General features: G+C 38.2%; 1 long non-coding RNA gene across 1 annotated transcript; it reads right to left on the bottom strand.

Moving 5' to 3' along the window:
- Nucleotides 1–19,172: 19,172 nt before the first annotated feature.
- On the bottom strand, nucleotides 19,173–20,007 carry LOC130462564 (uncharacterized). Its single transcript, XR_008923086.1, has 3 exons — nucleotides 19,965–20,007; nucleotides 19,715–19,816; nucleotides 19,173–19,605 (listed from the first exon to the last, which is right to left on the bottom strand). It is a non-coding gene; the product is annotated as an uncharacterized lncRNA (long non-coding RNA).
- Between the last annotated feature and the right edge of the window lie 892 nt (nucleotides 20,008–20,899).

Here is a 20,899-nt window from a genome sequence, read left to right as displayed (position 1 = left end):
AAAATGCTGGGAATCGGTTGTGAACACCGTGCTTTGAGGATTTACGTGTTGTGATTCATTAGGCTTGTTTTAATTATTAAAGTACGAATTTTCAGATTTGTTTATTTAAAAAAGAATTGATTTCTATGAAGATAAATTGGTTTTATTGGGATTTTCAAGTTAGGGTTTTAATCTAGACCTAATGAGTCAATTGATTAGCATAATTAGGTGATGATTTTAATTATGATAATCAATTATATTTTCAGATTTGAATAAAGGCTTAAAGTGGTGATTTTTATTGATTTTAAAGGCGGAAAAAGTACGTTTTCATACTAGGGATTGGTTTTGCAAATTGAGACGATCATATTATTGTAAAACGATTGAATTCTAACATTTAAATGAGGTTTTAGATTTTATAAAGTTGCTGGAAATTTAATGAACATGGAATAATTTAAGTTTCATTATTTTGATGATAGGAGGTGATTTCTGAGTGAGTGCTCGTTATTGCAAAGTGGCCCCTACGCTTAGGTATTCAAGGTACGTACAAGTCTAGGGAGACCATACTATTTGTCAAGGACATTACATGATTATTGATGATGTGAATTATATTATATGGATTCATATTTGCTTTGATGAACGATCATGTGGATTAATATTGTTGGAATTATTGAATTGTTGATTGAACAAGCATGTTGGGATTATTATGAGTATGGATTTCATTGTCAATCATGTTGTTCAATATTTATGCATGTATGGTTTGTTTCGCATGTAATGAATGGATTATTTATTTGTATGCTATTGTACGGGATGTCTAGCATACTTTGAGCCAATTATTTGTACTTCATTGTACTATTTATTTTACCACATGTGAAGGGTTATCTCACGTAAGCCACCGCACATGTAGGGTTCAGTTGAGAATATTTTGTATGAAATGAATTAGGATTTATCGTACAAGGGCAAAACCCTCATGTTAATGGGCATGATGTGGAATCTCACTTTGGTGAGGAGGAACATGGTAGTAATTTCACAAGTGTCTTTCTTGGTTGATCACAAGTCCTAAAGAATTAAAATAAGATTGTTTTTGTTGTCATTTATTAATTGTATGTGTGAACGTTGTTGGGTCTTGAGTTAACCTTTAATAAAATATTAATAAACGTAAAGTGCAACCAGAACAAGCTTCAAAACTCTTGGAACTTATATACCTTGAGTATAAACAATGGGGGGAGTCTTGCCGGAAAGCTCGTACTCCTACTAATGATACAAGACGTTGTTTCATTTATATTATGCGCATGAATTCCGCCAGTATGGTCCGACACTCGGTATGGCCCGATTTTATTATTTATTATTTGGTGTATGGTTGGCTCCCATCACCTTTCCTTTATGGAATATTTCTTTGGCCCGTTCGAAGCTTATTCTAATTAAATTTTGAGTCAAGAGTAGAGTCAAGAGTCGAGTCTTGTATTCATGATTTGTTTGTTAATCATTATATGGGTTTTGCATGTTGATTAGTACTTAGTGAGTGATGCATGTTTTTAGTTTATTTCACTCTATCCTTGTAAGTACTCAGCTTTTGCTGACTACGTGCTTTGTGTTTTTTGGTCATGGCCTTTGCCTTAATGACCCTATGATGATCTATCATTTGCACTTGCATTGATGGGGAGTAGAATAATATAGCAGGTTGGTAGATCGAAATCATGTGGCTTGGGATGATCGAGAGAGTTGCATGCTTTCGTATTTTGAACTATTTATTTATACTTCAATAATGTTTGAAATTGTTGAACTTTTTATAATTTGGTTTTTGGGCCGTCATGGTTCCAAATTGTAGGAGGCCTCGATATTTTATTAATTATGTTTTCAAAAGTTAGTTGACATTAAATTCCGCTGCGTAATTCTGGTAATAGCCTTAACCGTTATCACGGTGGCGGTAATACTTTAGTAATTCCTTTATTTTAAGTTGGAAAATGATTTTATAAAAGAAAGAAATTATTAGGGTGTTACAAAGTGGTATACTAGAGCTTAGTTTCATTCTTTCTTTGTAGTAAGCAATACTACAAAGTGGTAATCGGAGACTAATGCGGAACTTTAGGATTTTTAAATATTATTTTCCTAAAGTCAAAACGTATTATTTTGAGTACTCAATATTTTAACGGTCAAATATCAATCATTTTGGGTCGTTTGAAATGAGTTGAAAAGTTTGGGTTATTATTTAATTTAATTAAATTTTCCGAAATATTTCTATTCATTCGAAAATTTCGAATTAAATTCGAATTAATTTTATTATTTTCGGATTTTCTTAAATATCCGAATTATTTTTATAATATTTTATGTTATTTATTTATTTATTATTTATTCGAATATTTTATTTTCGAATTTATTTTTTTTCGGATTCTTTTTTTTCCTTTTTAAATTATCCGAAATTAATTCGTTTAATTAATTAAATATTCTTATTAATTTTTGATTTTAATTTAAATAATTTCAACTAAGTTAGGGGTTATTTCTTAATTAATTTCGAAAATTAATATTATTTTCAAGTGAGGAATGGGTAGACTAAGAAGGGCATATTAGTCTAAGAATGCATATTATGTGACAATGTGATTTATTCAGTGCCACGTATGTGCTCTAATCATGTTTTATCTTGCTTTATGTGATCAATTGCATCATATTTCATGTTGAGCATATATTTGTGCATTGAAAATTGTATGGCTCCACGAACTATTTATTGTATCCTTTTTGGGTTGGAATTTCTATGGGAACGCGTTAGTAAGACTTTTGAGTTGTGAATTTTCAGGAATTAAGGATGCTACCTTCTAAGTTCACCAGTCTAGGATACTTAGAGAAGATGGATAACGAGATTCCTCACATGTATGTCCAGAAGATCGTGTTTGCTTGCAACTATCTTGCTTCGACCAAGGATATGCCCCACCTTAGGCACAAGGATGTGATGGCTAGTATGGTTATACATTGTTTTCCCCATAAGAACCCTTACATAGACCTCAAGAACAAGTTAAGTGATATGCATTTTAATGATGGTACCCCTAATTGGTACAAGTATGGGACTGAAGATGGTAGGTGGAAGTATGATACTGAGGTTCTTACTACTATCTTAGAGGTTGCGGAGAATAGCTATGAGGATGGGAAGTACTCTGCGGGTCTAGGTATGGGCTATGGAGGAATAGAAAGTGATGGTGAGGATGGCATGATTCATGATGAGCAAGCTAGTGATGTTGAGGAGGACGATGATGATGATGATGTAATAGAGATTGAAAATCATAATCCTGTAGTTCCTGAACCAACCATTGAGATATCTAGTGGATCTGAGGATGAGCTTGAGGAGAACAATGCGGTTGATAGTGAGCCACAACAGAATAATGAGGCTATGGATGAAGACTCTGATCCGGAAGAAGACTTGGATGATCCTAATGATCAAGACTTTACTCCAGAGCAATACAAGGAAAGAAAGGATCGTCGTGATGACGTTAGTCTCTAGAGAAATGTAATCCTTAGTTTTTTTTTCTTTCGTTGAATAATAAAGTGGCAAAGCTACTACTTATGGTTTTTAGTTCTATCATAGTTGGAGAATAAATGTTATGTCATTAGTGGATGTAAGACCTATTCATTGAAGCATTAATAAAAGAATAGAATTTCCTTTTCGTTATCTCCTAAGTTCAATTTTCAATTCTAAGTCTTGTGGGTATCGCAAAGGGATTAATTGTTGTTTCTTCAATGAAATTTTATGTGCAAGGTGGTCAAGTAGCAACCATCTAAATTTACATGCATCGAATAGTGGGGTGAGAAGGCCCAAAAGTGGCGCCAACTCTTCCCCTAGGGAGCTTGTAACCGTGTTCTTGTTGTGAGTAGGTTCGTTGTCGAACTAGTGTCTTAGTAATGTCATGTCCAACCAATATTAAACTTAGCCTTTTTATTTTATTCAGGAGAAGGGATATGGCTAACCAAGAGATTTCTGAAGTGGTTAGACAACTAGCTGAGGTAGTTCGAGACCTAGCTCAAACTAGAGCCAACCCAGTGCATGATCCGGCTGGGGAAATGTTTAAGAAAATATCTCAAAGCAAGCCTCCACTGTATAGCGGAGAGAATGAACCAAGTCTGCTTGAAAACTGGTTGAGAGAGTTTGATAAGCTCATTGTAGCTGTGAATTGCCCCGAACCTTAGGGTGAACAGTGTTGTGTACTACCTGAGAGGTGAAGCCGATTTATGGTGGCAACGATGTGAGAATATCCTTAGAGCCACACCTAGCTTTGGGTGGGAAGCATTCAAAACTGCACTAAGGAACAAGTTTTACCCACCTTATCTGAAGAAGCAAAAGGCGCAGGAGTTCATTGAACTCAAAATGGAGGGTCTGTCTGTGACGGAATACTATTCTAAGTTTATAGAGCTGTCTAGGTTTGCACCTGAAGTGGTGGCAACGGAAGAGCTCAGGGCTCAAAGATTTGAGAATGGTTTGACCATGGACTTGCAACTGTTGTTGTCTGGAGATCGAGACTTTTACCTCATTAGACACCCTGTACGAAAAAGCTGCTCACCTGTATGGGTTACAACAAAGGAAGAATGGGGGTACTGAAAAGAGAAAGGATGGTGGAAGCTCGAATCAAGGGAATAACCATCAGAATCAGGGAAATTTTAAGAAGCACAAGGGGAATGGGAACTTCCAGTTTAGGGCTAACAATGGTGGTACTCGCAACAACCAAGGTGGTGGAAATCAGTCTGGAAGGGATGGAGTAAGGACCTACGACTGTAGGCGCTGTAACATGAATCGCCCTGGAAAGGATTGTGACGGAAACTTAGTGACTTGTAGATTCTGTCAGAAGTTAGGCCACAGGGAGTATGAGTGTTATTCCAAAAATGGAAAGCCTAACCAAGGTAACCACCAGAGCAATAATTGGAATAATCAGAACCGAAATGGGGGAAATGGAGGTGGAAACCAAAGGAATTACCAAGGTGGTAACAATGGCAATAGCAATTTAAATCACCAGAACCATGGGAAGCCTGGAGGAAACCAACAGCAGAATGGGAACCGAAACCACAATGGAAACACCAATGGAGGTGGCTATAACAAAGGAGTTGCCCAAGGAAAGCTGAATGTGATATCTAGGCAAGAAGCGGTGACTTCCTCTGGCATCATAGCGGGTACTTTTTCTATTAATTCCGTCTTAGTTAAATTTCTATTTGATTCTGGTGCGACTTATTCTTTTATATCAGTAGATGCTTTGGGGAAACTAGGGTTGAAAGAGCCTGAAACAATTGAAGTACCTATAGTCATACCTACTGGTAGTATAGTGAAATGTACCAAAATCCATAGAGATGTGCCTTTGACCATAGCCAAGACCGTGTTCTTATCTAACCTAATCGAGTTTGAGTTAGGAGAGCTAGATGTAATTCTAGGAATGGACTGGTTGGCCATGTTCAAAGCCAAAATAGATTGTGAGAAGCAGAAGGATCACTTGAGGTCTAGCCTAGGCAAAGTAGTGTCATATCGGTCGCTTTGGTAAGCCTAAGAACATAGGGATTATCACGGCAATAGAACTCGTGAAGCTAGTCGGTAAAGGGAACCCAGTCTTTTTATGCAATGTGAGAAACCTAGAGCATGTGATCAAAGATCAGCCTAAAGATATTGCAGTAGTTAATGAATTCCTTGATGTGTTTCCGGAAGAGATCCCGGGGATGCCTCCCAATTGACCTATTGACTTTACCATAGATTTAGTGCCTGGAACCGCGCCTATTTCAAAATCACCCTATGGAATGGCTCCAGCAGAAATGAATGAGTTAAAAGGCCAGTTGGAGGATCTATTGGAGAAAGGTTACATTAGGCCAAGTGCATCGCCTTGGGGAGAACCAGTGTTGTTTGTGAAGAAGAAGGATGGAAGCACGAGGCTCTATATAGACTACAGGGAGCTCAATAAGGTCACAATCAAGAATAAGTATCCTTTACCTTGGATAGAAGACCTATTTGACCAACTGAAAGGAGCAGGAATCTTTTCAAAGATCGATTTGCGTTCGGGTTATCATCAATTGAGAATCGCTGATCATGACATACCAAAGACCGCATTCAGGACTAGATACGGGAATTATTAGTTCACTGTTATGCCTTTTGGGTTAACCAATGCACCTGCAATATTTATGGACTTAATGAACCGTGTATTCCATGCCTATTTGGACAAGTTTGTAGTGGTTTTCATAGATGACATCCTAGTGTATTCCAAAAGTGAAGAGGATCACGCTTAACACTTGAGATATGTGTTGAGTACCTTGAGAGATAACCAGTTGTATGCCAAGTTCTCAAAGTGTGAGTTGAAGGAAATAATGCCCTTGGTCCAAGTATGCATTCAATGTTAAGTCTAATAAATGCGGTTCAGTATTAATTAACAAGTTAATAATTCAGTGAGATCAAGTGAGCTGAATGCCTAGCTAGAGGCCGCTTCAGTTCAAGTGGAATTAATGATAATAATCCACAGCTTACTCTTGACTGAACCCGTAGGGTCACACAAATAGTACGTAAACGGATCAAGTATTTAATGGCATTAAATACTCCATCTATGGATATTCGGAATCGACGGATCTTGGTTTCAGTGGGAGCTGAGATCGTCACAGGCAAGAAATGAATACTCCGGAAACGATGATATTGCCGGAAACGGAAATATGGATCGTATCGGAAATATAAATATTATCCAAGTCGTAGATGTTGCCGGAAACGGAAACATGGTACGTATCGGAAAATATTATCGGAAATGGAAATATTGCCGGAATCGGAAATATTGCCGGAAACGGAAATATTGTCAGAATCGGAAATATTATCGGAATAGGAAAATAATTCCGGAAACGGAAATATTAAATATTTGTTCGAAACGGAAATTGATTCCGGAATCGGAGATATTAAATATTGTTCGTATCGGAAATGAATTCCGGAACCGGGAATTTAATCGGAAGCGTATCGTACGAATAAGAATCGGACGAAGCCTGCCGGACGAGGGCCCAGCACGAAGCCAGGCCATCGCCCAACAAGCCACACGCATCCAACAACACGCCAAATGCCTCGACCAGGCCCAGCGCAAGGCCAGTCCCAGCCAAGGCTGGCGCGCGCGCACAAATGGGCTGCGGGCAGTGGGCCTGTGCGTCGTGCGCACAGCGTGGGCCGGAAGGCTTGCGCATGGGCGTGCGATGCTCGTGCGGTGCGTGTGTACGTGTTATACGAATCCTAAAGCTATCGGAATTCGTGCATAGATTAAATCCTAATCCTAAAAGATTAAATTAATTATTTAGAGTTCTAATAGGATTCTAATTAATTAATTAGTATTCTAACAGGATTCGAAATCCTTTCCAAGGTTCTATAAATATATGCCTAGGGTCATAAATTTATACACAAGTTTTCAAGTATTCAAAGCTAGGATTTTTAAGCAAAAAAATCAGCCATAACTCTTGCCCATTTAGCCGAAAATAAGTAGTACCTTAAGGGTGATTCTAGTTGGTCAATCTTAAGGCGGATCCGGACGTGCTGTGGACTATCTACGGAGGGACGACACTTGGAGTCCTAAAGACTTGTTCTTGTTCGGTTCGGGCGCAGCTAGGGAAGGCACGCAACAAAGAGTATGCATCTAAACTATGCTAAATGATTATGTGTAAATAATATGTTTTCCTGGCTTTATGGTTTTTTCCGCATGATTTATGAATTGTCATATGTATCATAACCTAACAGTGGTATCACGAGCCTCTTATTATTTTCATAATCTAAATTGCATGAACATGGTTAAATATTACAAATTTTCAAGAATTAAAAGGGGTGATTAATTTTCGTAATTGTTAATTAATTGCAAATTGCGTTTATTTAATTATACGTACGCAGTTTTTCGGCAGTTTCTTCGTTACTCATCCAAATCGAGTGATTTTTGTGTCAATTCCGCATGTAAAAGCCGAACCCAGAATTCTCAAATTCGAAGCCTAACTATGACTTTTCGAAGGTTTTAGTTTTTCGAATGCAAAATTTCGTAAATTTAAGATGTTAAATTAAATATTTGCGATTCTTGTTGATAAATCTTGAATTTTTGATTGACCTACTGTATATGTTTAACAAGTTTGAATGCCTAGCCTTGTTAATTATGCAATCTAATTTAGAATTAATTCTATTTTCATAATTAATTATAATTTAATTAGATACCTATGATTAAAAACCACCATAAAAATTGTAAATTTATGTTAAATTTTAAATTTTTATGACCTAGACTTGAATCCATATTAATCGGAAATCAATTGAATAATAAATTTTCTATTTTTCGCCCTAATATTATGAAATTAATATTATTTATTAATTTGTCATTAATTTTGAATATAAATTTTAAATTTTTATGCGATTCGCTCATATAACTTGCACGCACAAAGCAATGGACGCTACGTGTTACCCTTAAGGGGTGTTGTATAGTGCGGGCATGTGACGACGAGCAAGGGAGCTCGTCGCCCATGCGGCACGAAAGCAATGAGCAAGGCCATGGTGCACGAGCACAAGGCAGCACCCATGCCTTGTGTCGTGGGATGTGTGCAATGGGCGAATGGGCGAGGGCGAGAGCAAATATACAGTAGGTCAATCAAAAATTGTTAAACATATACAGTAGGTCAATCAAAAATTCAAGATTTATCAACAAGAATCGCAAATATTTAATTTAACATCTTAAATTTACGAAATTTTGCATTCGAAAAACTAAAACCTCCGAAAAGTCATAGTTAGGCTTCGAATTTGAGAATTCTGGGTTCGGCCGAAAAATATTGTTTTTGTCAAAATTTTAGAATGCCTTTTACATGCGGAATTCACACAAAAATCACTCGATTTGGATGAGTAACGAAGAAACTGCCGAAAAACTGCGTACGTATAATTAAATAAACGCAATTTGCAATTAATTAACAATTACGAAAATTAATCACCCCTTTTAATTCTTGCAAATTTGTAATATTTAACCATGTTCATGCAATTTAGATTATGAAAATAATAAGAGGCTCGTGATACCACTGTTAGGTTATGATACATATGACAATTCATAAATCATGCGGAAAAACCATTTAGCCAGGAATACATATTATTTACACATAATCATATAGCATAGTTTAGATGCATACTCTTTGTTGCGTGCCTTCCCTAGCTGCGCCCGAACCGAACAAGAACAAGTCTTTAGGACTCCAAGTGTCGTCCCTCCGTAGATAGTCCACAGCACGTCCGGATCCGCCTTAAGATTGACCAACTAGAATCGCCCTTAAGGTACTAATAATTTCGGCACTTTTAGGCAAGGTATGTGACTGAATTTTTCTCTCAAAAACTCACTTTGAATCCTTGAAAACTCTTTATAAATTGTGAACCCAGGCCACATATTTATAGGGGTATGGAAAGAGAATTGGAATCCTACTAGGATACGAATTAATTAAATTAGAATCCTAGTGGAACACTTATTTAATTAATTTATCTTTTAGGATTAGGAATTTAATCATTAAACGAATTCTATACGCTTTAGGATTCGAGTAACACACTTCGAGTAATACGCTAGCACCGCACGCAGGCCTTGCGGCCCACGCACAACGCCAGCCCACTCGTCGCAGCCCCGCGCGCGCGCCCAAGCTTCGGCTGGGCCTGGCTTTTGCGCTGGGCCTGGTCGCATGCTTGGCGTGTGGTTGTTGCGCTTGGCTTGCTGGGCGATGGCCCGGCTTCGTGCTGGGCCTTCGTCTGGCAGGCCTCGTCCGATGCTAATTCGTACGATACGCTTCCGATTAAATTCTCGATTCCGGAATTCATTTCTGATACGAACAATATTTAATATTTCCGATTCCGGAATTAATTTCCGTTTCGAACAAATATTTAATATTTCCGTTTCCGGAATTATTTTCCGATTCCGATAATATTTCCGATTCTGACAATATTTCCGTTTCCGGCAATATTTCCGATTCCGGCAATATTTCTATTTCCGATAATATTTTCCGATACGTACCATGTTTCTGTTTCCGGCAACATCTACGACTTGGATAATATTTATATTTCCGATACGATCCATATTTCCGTTTCCGGGAATATCATCGTTTCCGGAGTATTCATTTGCTTGCCTTTGACGATCTCAGCTCCCACTGGAACCAAGATCCGTCGATTCCGAATATCCATAGATGGAGTATTTAATGCCATTAAATACTTGATCCGTTTACGTACTATTTGTGTGACCCTACGGGTTCAGTCAAGAGTAAGTTGTGGATTAATATCATTAATTCCACTTGAACTGAAGCGGCCTCTAGCCAGGCATTCAGCTCACTTTATCTCACTGAATTATTAACTTGTTAATTAATACTGAACCGCATTTATTAGACTTAACATTGAATGCATACTTGGACCAAGGGCATTATTTCCTTCAGTTAGGCGCTGGTTAAGAGCCCTTAATCCCACAGAAAAGGCTTTGTTGAAAGGATACCACTTAGAGGCATTCTTAGGCTTACAACAAATTAATATTGATTATAATTTTCTGTATGCGGCCCTGGACTTTTGGGATTCTGATCACCATGTTTTTGTCTTTCGGGGCACTGAAGTATGCCCTTTGCCCGGATGAATTTGCCGCGATCCTTGGTTATCCTACCAATGCTACTCCTGCTACCCCTGACACTATTGAAGAGGGTAAAACAACCATAAGGGCTTTCCTAGGACTAGATGCTAATATTCTTGCTGAGATCGTTGTGGGTGATAAGGTTAATTTGGCAAAGCTTGTAAAACATCACTTTAGACCTAGTAAAAATATGACCGAACAGAAATTGAACATTCGAGCACTTGTATTCTGCCTGTTGAACCACTATTTACTGTCGAATAACAATGGTGAGTTCGGTGACATAAGGTTGATCCCCTTGATCAGCCAGATGGAAAGTTGCTATTCCATTATGCTGTTGGTTGTTGCCGAGACCTTACTGAATGCGGATGAGTTGAAAAAGGATGCCAAGTCTGAAATTTTTAAGGGGAGCCCCCTATTGCTGCAGGTAATCGATCGTTTATTCGCGCAAAGTAATACGCCTATTTTTTCTTTTTCTTTTCTTTTTTCGTTTGCCTCGACAGCCCCCTGCCTGGAGCTGATTTTCGGCGCCCAGAGTTGGGCGTCGGAATTTCTGGCGCCTGGTCCTGGGCGTTGAAAGTGCCCCCCAGGCAGGACTTTCGTGTATTTATTATTTTTCTGATCGTACCCGTTTTTTGCAGATTTGGCTCATGGAACGACTTAGGCTTTTAGAAGCTCCTGCGGATCCTAAATGTTATCGCCCTATAGCTTTGGGTAACCGAAAGTATTTGCACCAAGGCCAGGACGAGGCCGAGTGGGTCTCCTATTTTACTCATGGCATATGCTCTATTAAGTGGGTACCGTGGTGGGGTTTGACTAATATGACGGGGGGTTCCGAGGCATTAGTTTATGTTTCTTTGTTGGGGCTATCTCGGCCCGTTTACATCTTTCGTTACCGAGTCATGCGACAGTATGGCTTAAGGCAGACTATCCCGTTTTCCGATACGGTACCACCTAAAGTAGCGGTCTTTTCTGAAGCACGGGTTCAAGCGTGGGCTAAGTATTATGGTGGCCTCCCGCATTGGACCGTGGCTAGAGATGGCTTTGTGGGTCTTTCCGAAAACTACAAGTTGTGGATGAGTTCCGATGATAAGGCTGTGAGAACTAAGGCTCGAAATGAAGAGCCGGCTGAGCTTTTGATACCTCGAGGTAGGGCAAAGTATGAGAGCCATGATACTGCTAATCCTCGCGACCATGGTATTAAGACTGTAAAAGCTCGTCCTGATCGAAAGCGAAAGGAAGTTCCTCCCCGTTCCAGTTCTAGGCCTAAAAAGGTGCCTAACACGAAGGGGCCTGCCGTTCACAAAAGAAATGCGAGCTCTCGCGGAGATCGTCTCCGGAATAATTTATGGGTTAGGAAAGTTCAGCCCCTAGTAGAACCAGTGGCTAATCCAATTGATGTTGATAATCCTTCCCCTACCATTGTTTGTGCCCTTGAGGCTGAGCGGGCTATAGTTGTTCAAACTGAAAATGTTTCTGAGGCCTTGGCATCCTTGGAAGTTAGTGTCAAGGAGCCTGTTCTTATGGAGATTGATATAGGGGCAGCGCAGAAGCCTGTGGAGGTGGACCCTGCAAACATTGCCCTCTACAAAACTTTATTTGATGATCCGGAAGAACTCGAGTAGTGTAGTTCTTGTTAGGGTGTAGGTGCCCTTTATTTATTTCAGTTGTGTTTGTTTTTCATTCCTTAGCACTTTTGTTTTCCTTCTTATTTATTTTTAAATATTAATAAAGGCGTAATTTTATTTTTCTTGTTTTCGTTTTGCTTCTCTCCTTTTTTTTATTTGCTCATTTCCAACACTAATGCACATTATATTTTTTTATTTGATTGGACCGAATCCATAAACAGGATTGCCTACGTATCCTTGTTAAATAACTTTAACTTAGAATCAGGTCGCGCGTAGTTCTAGCTAGAATGAATTCTAGGATGCCGAATTTGATAAGTACGTTCTGAGATGGAAACATATTATTCGAAACGGTAGAATAAGTGAAGTTTATTATTATTTTAATCTGCTGCTTTGCCGTAAGCCAAGAATTTGTTTTATTTTTTGAGTACATGTATTTTCTCTGGGCGCTGAAAATGATTCCTGGGGAGACTTTTTTGGCGCGTTGCTTCACATGTTCTTGCGTTTATTTCTTTTTCTTTGTTTCATTTTACTTTTTATTCTTCATAAATCAATTTTGACGCTATTTCGGAAGCTTTTTGGGCTGTTAGCGTTAGACGCATTTTCCTCCGGATTAATTTTTTCTATTCGTGACTCGAAACGGCTTTGAAAATGGAGTTAGGGTGTGGAAGATATGAAGATCTTTGCATAGGTTTTTTAGGTGGGTTGAGATGCGTGTTGTTAGTGATGGGGATGATGGGTTCATGTTTTATGATTTTTTTTGTTGAGCAACATTTGCATTGTTTGATTTCTTTTGGTTTCTTTGGGTTGCACGGGTTTGACCTTTATGTCTTGGAAATGGTGTGGTTTATTTTGTGGATTTTCGGGAATTGGTTTCGATGTCACGATTCAAGACCGAGTGGGCCTTGCTATTGGGCCTACAGTGGGCCGCTTCCTTACATTTTTTGATTTTTACATTTGCAAGTATGATTACTGCTTTATTTAGTGTTAGAATAATATTTTAGGAGAAAATTTACGCCTTTATTAATTTGGAAAGTAAGGAAAACATACTGAAATAAAATTAATCAATTTCTAAGGGTTCTTAGGACCATATCTAGAGTTTTATTCTTTCTATCATCTAAAGAACTACTAGGCGTTTTGCTAAAGTGCTCTCTACGGCTCAAGCCTTGGGTTTAGTCCCGTAGAACCTTGGTCCTTCACATGTACTCATCTTGAACTCTATTCCCTTTGCGTTGACCCACTGACATGTCTTCACCCATCCGTTCTCGGCCTCTTCTAGTGTAGGAGCGATTAACCGAGTTGGATCGAAACCTTCATCTTGTAGAGCTAGGGTAGTTATCACAGTCTTGTCCTCCATAGGCCTCGATTAGTTAAACAATGTCCATAGAGCTTGGTTGTCCAATATTTCATCTGATTCTGTCTTGGTGAGGTGGGGTGCCTCATCCAAAGTATGACAATCATGGAAAATTTCAAATCCGGGTTTTAGCAGGCCATCCTGAACGAAGGGTTCAGGGAAGTCACAACATGGGTGTTCTTCTCCTTCCCGGACAAACATACCGTTAAGGGTTCTTTGATATGGGGGAAGAAGGGTGGTTTGTTTTGTTTTGGCTAGCTTAAGGCGTAGCCTAGACAAGTGGTCAGCAATATCTTCCTCCGTCGGCTCATAGCCTAGGCCAAAGGGAGTAGATTTGTTGGGTAGGGGATGGAACATGTAGTTCTTCTTCCTTATGCCCAATGGAGTTCCCGGGAAATAGCCTTGAGCTAGCAATATTTTAGGGATGACCCGGGACGCACACGGATCTAGAAATTCTAAATTATAGTCCTCAATGACTTGGATGGCTTCATCCACTTGAAAACCGTAAAGGTCTTCTGCAGTTTCGGCCGTTCCAACCATAGTACAACTGACGTCGAGAGGAGGGGCGCGTATTTCTAGAATTCCCCGTTATGGTTAAGTTTAACCATTTGGTGCAAGGTAGAAGCCACACCTCCTAAGTCATGGAGCCAAGGGCGTCCTAAGAGGAAGTTGAAAGTGGGCTTGATGTCGATTATTTGAAACTCCGTGGTACATGCCACAGGTCCGGTTTGTATTGTGAGGTTGATTTTTCCCAACACAGGCCTTCGAGAGTTATCATAAGCTCGTACCCCTTGCGTGGAGGTTTGGAAGTCATCACTTCCTAGCCCCAAGCAATGGGCGGTTCACAATGGGCAAACATTTACCGCTGAACCGTTATCTACGAGTGCTAGGGGGATGTTTTGTCCTTTTCATCCAACCACTAGATAGAGGGCCTTGTTGTGGGCGCCTCCTTCTTTAGGCAAGTCTTTGTCAGTAAAAACTATTGCTTTTTCCTCAACATCTCTTATGACGTGGTTAACCAACGAGTCAGGTGTAATGTCCATAGGGACTGAGATTAGGTCAAGTGAGCGAATAAGTTTTTCACGATGTTCCTTTGAAGTGCACATGAGATCCCAGATGGTAATCTCGGCTTTAGTTCTTTTTAGTTGCTTCAAGAGAGGATTTTCGATGACTTCTGCGACGGTGGTGTGCCGTATGTTTTCAGGAGTCTGTCTGACTGGGATGTCGTCCCCGGGAGGCAGGCGAATATCCTGTTGGTATACCCTTCCGGACCGAGTGAGATTGTCAACCTCGGACTCTTGAGGGGTGGTGTCAATGGGAGCATGCCCGGGCCAAGTTTCATTAAAGAGGTCTTGGCCCGATACTTGAGATAGGTAGACATCTTCAGCATCATCATCCCACACAATGCACACTTCTCTCTCGATTTGATCCATAGGGACCATGGCGAGTGGTGCACCTTGAGGCGTAATATACACCGTAGGGTCAAAGTTCTTATTTTCTGGTTGATCGAGAGAGATGTGACAAGAACCGAGTGGGCTCTTGTTGTTGTTGGGTTTACCAACGTTAGGGAGAGGTATTACTTCATCCTCTATCATATCCTGGATCGTGTTTTTTATATTCCAGCAGTTTTCAGTATCGTGCCATTTCCCTGATGGAATTTGCAATAGGTGCCCTCGACCCAATATTTATTTTTGAATGAAGGGTCGGGTGTGGGGCCTATGGGTCTTAGCTTTCCTTGATTGGTTAGTCTTTGGAAGGCTTGTACCAGAGTCGACCCAAGTGGGGTAAACTTTCGATCTCGGGTCCACCTTCCAGGGCTCCACTAGTGGAAAAAATACCTATTGAGGGGGGCATTTTGGGTTTATAGAGGCGAACAAGGCCCGCTGCGACAGACGTAGCTTCAACAGCTCAGTGATCTGTTGAGGCGGGCTTTGTTCGCCTCAACAGGTGACCTGTTGTGGGGGGCTTTCAAAAGCCCGCCTCAACAACCTCTACAGATAAGCGAAAAATAAGGACCTGTTGTGGGGGGCTTTACAGAAGCCCGCCTCAACAGCCTCCTCTGTTGAGGCTCACTTCTTAAATGCCCCCCTCAACAGACCTATATTTTTGCGCCATAAATTCATATGTTGTTGAGGCGTACATTAAAAGCCCCCTTCAACAACATTAATTTTTTTTTTCCAAATTCTTTTAAAATATAAAATAGGCGGCAATAACCACAACTAGATATATACTCCATTGAGTATTGAAACCTGTACCCAATCAACACCAAAATAGCAAAGGTATGAATCTGCTTATCTTTGATAAATAAATCATTACATTAACTTCATTTATATTAACCCAACAGAGCAAAGCGTATATATAGTACGTATGTTTACAATTTTTAAACACCTAGCTAGTCTAACAAATTACAACTAATATTAACAACTAAAGACAAAAGGCTAGAGAGCTAATCTAACAAATGTCTCTAATCCAGCCACTTAGGTCCCTTTAGATCATGCATTACAAACCTTGAGTAAGGTCGTGTTGACTTTCTTCCAATCGACTCGATCCCTAGCCTGCAAGTTGCATGGAAGGAAAATATATATGAGTACCAAAGTTTACACTCACGATATTGTCTTTACATTCCATTGAAGCATAAAATTAAAAGATATAGTTGCAGACTATAGAGATAATTAAGTACGTTGTTGAGAACCATGCAAATAAACGTGTAATTCTAATTGCTCTGTGAGCATTCAAGTGTCCGGGAAAGCTGATGCCTGTCAAACCAAGATTAGTTGGTGAAACAACTCTAATTTAGACAGATCTAATGCATATTAATCATGTAATAAGAATCAAATGAGTCCTTAGGTTCTTTAGTTCTAAACATGACCTATAACGACCTAATGAGCCTTAAATGCGCATAAATAGATTCGAATGAGTTTTAGAAAGTTAAAATAATGCATATTAGTCATGTAATAAGAATCATATGAATCCTTAGGTTCTTTAGTTCAAAGTTGGGAGCGGAAATGTCATTTTAGCTCTAAATATGACCTATAACGACCCAATGAGCCTTAAATGTGCATACGTAGATTAGAATGAGTTTTAGAAAGTTAACAATATGCATATTAGACATGTAATAAGAATCAAATGAGTCCTTAGGTTCTTTAGTTCAAAGTTGAGAGCGGAAATGTCATTTTAGCTCTAAACATAACCTATAACAACCTAATGAGCCTTAAATGTGTATAAATAGATTTGAATGAGTTTTAGAAAGTTAAAACTATGCATATTAGTCATGTAATAAGAATCAAATGAGTCCTTAGGTTCTTTAGTTCAAAGTTGGGAGCGGAAATGTCATTTTAGCTCTAAATATGACCTATAACGACCCAATGAGCCTTAAATGTGCATACGTAGATTAGAATGAGTTTTAGAAAGTAAACAATATGCATATTAGTCATGTAATAAGAATCAAATGAGTCCTTAGGTTCTTTAGTTCAAAGTTGAGAGCGAAAATGTCATTTTAGCTCTAAACATGACCTATAACGACCTAATGAGCCTTAAATGTGTATAAATAGATTTGAATGAGTTTTAGAAAGTTAAAACTATGCATATTAGTCATGTAATAAGAATCAAATGAGTCCTTAGGTTCTTTAGTTCAAAGTTGGGAGCGGAAATGTCATTTTAGCTCTAAATATGACCTATAACGACCCAATGAGCCTTAAATGTGCATACGTAGATTAGAATGAGTTTTAGAAAGTTAACAATATGCATATTAGTCATGTAATAAGAATCAAATGAGTCCTTAGGTTCTTTAGTTCAAAGTTGAGAGCGGAAATGTCATTTTAGCTCTAAACATGACCTATAACGACCTAATGAGCCTTAAATGTGTATAAATAGATTTGAATGAGTTTTAGAAAGTTAAAACTAGCTATGCATATTAGTCATGTAATAAGAATCAAATGAGTCCTTAGGTTCTTTAGTTCAAAGTTGGGAGCGGAAATGTCATTTTAGCTCTAAATATGACCTATAAAGACCCAATGAGCCTTAAATGTGCATACGTAGATTAGAATGAGTTTTAGAAAGTTAACAATATGCATATTAGTCATGTAATAAGAATCATATGAGTCCTTAGGTTCTTTAGTTCAGAGTTGAGAGCGGAAATGTCATTTTAGCTCTAAACATGACCTATAACGACCTAATGAGCCTTAAATGTGTATAAATAGATTTGAATGAGTTTTAGAAAGTTAAAACTATGCATATTAGTCATGTAATAAGAATCAAATGAGTCCTTAGGTTCTTTAGTTCAAAGTTGGGAGCGGAAATGTCATTTTAGCTCTAAATATGACCTATAACGACCCAATGAGCCTTAAATGTGCATACGTAGATTAGAATGAGTTTTAGAAAGTTAACAATATGCATATTAGTCATGTAATAAGAATCAAATGAGTCCTTAGGTTCTTTAGTTCAAATTTGGGAGCGGAAATGTCATTTTAGCTCTAAACATGACCTATAACGACCTAATGAGCCTTAAATGTGTATAAATAGATTTGAATGAGTTTTAGAAAGTTAAAACTATGCATATTAGTCATGTAATAAGAATCAAATGAGTCCTTAGGTTCTTTAGTTCAAAGTTGGGAGCGGAAATGTCATTTTAGCTCTAAATATGACCTATAACGACCCAATGAGCCTTAAATGTGCATACGTAGATTAGAATGAGTTTTAGAAAGTTAACAATATGCATATTAGTCATGTAATAAGAATCAAATGAGTCCTTAGGTTCTTTAGTTCAAAGTTGAGAGCGGAAATGTCATTTTAGCTCTTAACATGACCTATAACGACCTAATGAGCCTTAAATGTGTATAAATAGATTTGAATGAGTTTTAGAAAGTTAAAACTATGCATATTAGTCATGTAATAAGAATCAAATGAGTCCTTAGGTTCTTTAGTTCAAAGTTGGGAGCGGAAATGTCATTTTAGCTCTAAATATGACCTATAACGACCCAATGAGCCTTAAATGTGCATACGTAGATTAGAATGAGTTTTAGAAAGTTAACAATATGCATATTAGTCATGTAATAAGAATCAAATGAGTCCTTAGGTTCTTTAGTTCAAAGTTGGGAGTGGAAATGTCATTTTAGCTCTAAACATGACCTATAACGACCTAATGTGCCTTAAATGTGTATAAATAGATTTGAATGAGTTTTAGAAAGTTAAAACTATGCATATTAGTCATGTAATAAGAATCAAATGAGTCCTTAGGTTCTTTAGTTCAAAGTTGGGAGCGGAAATGTCATTTTAGCTCTAAATATGACCTATAACGACCCAATGAGCCTTAAATGTGCATACGTAGATTAGAATGAGTTTTAGAAAGTTAACAATATGCATATTAGTCATGTAATAAGAATCAAATGAGTCCTTAGGTTCTTTAGTTCAAAGTTGGGAGCGGAAATGTCATTTTAGCCCTAAATTGTGTTCTTTCACTTAGTTCTTAATGCTAAAATCAGAATAAGTGTCTATATTAACCAGGCAATGAAAGATATTTTGAAGCTGTTGTTGGTTGGCTTCTTGTTCGTGAACAAGGGACCACCCATGAAGGAAGTGAATGTATTTACACTCATAGTAAACTGCAAACTGAGGCATTAGCAGTATTGAAGGGCTTAACTTATGCTAGGCAACATCAGGTGGATAACATAGTTGTTAAAACGGGCAGCAGCAAACTGGTTCAAGCTTTGAAGAATTTCCCAAATAGGCCAAATGATTACATACAGAGCAGCAACAGAAGCAAACATAGGAGAAACACACAGCAGCAAGCAGAATTGCAGCAGTCATTAATAGCATAATATTCATACACATCAATAGATTCACAGCAGCAGCAAGACCAGCATATTAGTATTCAAAGCAATAAATTAGCAAATCCAGCAGACTTGTAATTATGGAAAAATTAAAGAACTTTACCAAATCCATGAAGATATAAACGCTTCCATCTTTGTGTCTAAACAACCTAAGTAAATAAATACTCGGTTGTAAAAAACTTAGCCCATTGCTCACGAACCACATCTATTTCCTCATCGGTATAAGGCGCATTTCTTGGAGTGTAAGCCTGAAATAATTAAGTAACATGATAAGTAATGCTACTTGTAAATTAAGAATTCTACTACGTACAAGTACTAGTATTAGTAGTTCAACTAACATATGGTAAAAGAACGAACATTATCTAACCGCTCATCAGAGTTATGGTGTAACGTGACTATTTCATGCATGAACTTCATAACGTAATAGCCACACTCGCGGGCGCCGACTTGTTGAGCACACTGATTTGGAAACAAATCATAAATTATATATCCAAGTAGTTACCCAAAAAAAGTAAAGCTAATTAGTAAGCATGATACCTTTATAGGGTAGCCTTTCAACCCCTGCGTAGTCGTTCTATTCGGACAAATTCCATTATTAAACTTGTACACTTGGTATGCCCTGGAAGTTGAGTAAAACTTCATGAATCTGATTCGGCACGAAAAGAAATAACTTAAAAAGAAATGAAAGTAACTTACAAACACAAGATTCCCCATGCATTATTTTCTTGTTTGGAACCTTTCGCAGAGTCGAAAATATATGCACAACCTCTACGTAGGTCTAACACGTACAAAATCCAATGATTACTGCATCATATATAAATGTTATTGCAACCTTACGCATGAAAATAACAATAACATAGCTATTTACCAAATATCGGTCAATCTCTAACACTTACTCTTGATGGTATGGGATCAAAAACCACTTGGTAATGTTAGAATCACCCTTCTTCTCCTTTTCAATTTCAGCATCGAAAACTACTTTCAAATACATTGATACAGCATGAGGGTTGGCCTTGCATCTAGAGTTTGACATCGCCTCGGGACAAACAAACCCAATCTGAGAGTTGTCAAATGCAAAGGTGTGCTCGTGGAGTAAACACCTACAAAGTAAATGTATAATGCAAAAATTTCAAAAACTATTATAGTTGACAAAACCAAAAATAAAAAGGTCGACGGAAAAGTTTACATCATATAGACTTGGATCACTGAAATGTTGAGACAGGCCCCTCTAAGGAACTCTTCAACGTCAACCTCATGTACATAAGTTTGTCGATCTTCGTCATAATGCCAAACCGAAGCGGGCAATGAGATTGAAGTATTTTTATATACATCATCGGGCGCCGTAGTTAATTTTATGGATAAGAGATTGTTAGAAACGTATGCTACACAAATAGATAATCTAGGAGAATACAAATCAAGTTTTTATTCAATGTTTACCTTGGTCTCCTCCCAAAACCCCTTCTTTGTGTGTTCATCTAACGTTGAATATTCTTTCACATTAATGTTAATTCTAGCAGCACAAGACCCAACTTGCTTCCCGTA

This window comes from Spinacia oleracea, chromosome 6 (genome assembly GCF_020520425.1).
Source record: "Spinacia oleracea cultivar Varoflay chromosome 6, BTI_SOV_V1, whole genome shotgun sequence".
NCBI classification, from domain to species: domain Eukaryota; kingdom Viridiplantae; phylum Streptophyta; class Magnoliopsida; order Caryophyllales; family Amaranthaceae; genus Spinacia; species Spinacia oleracea.
Note: the sequence above shows the minus strand (reverse complement) of the source record. Positions and strands in the feature narration are given on the sequence as shown.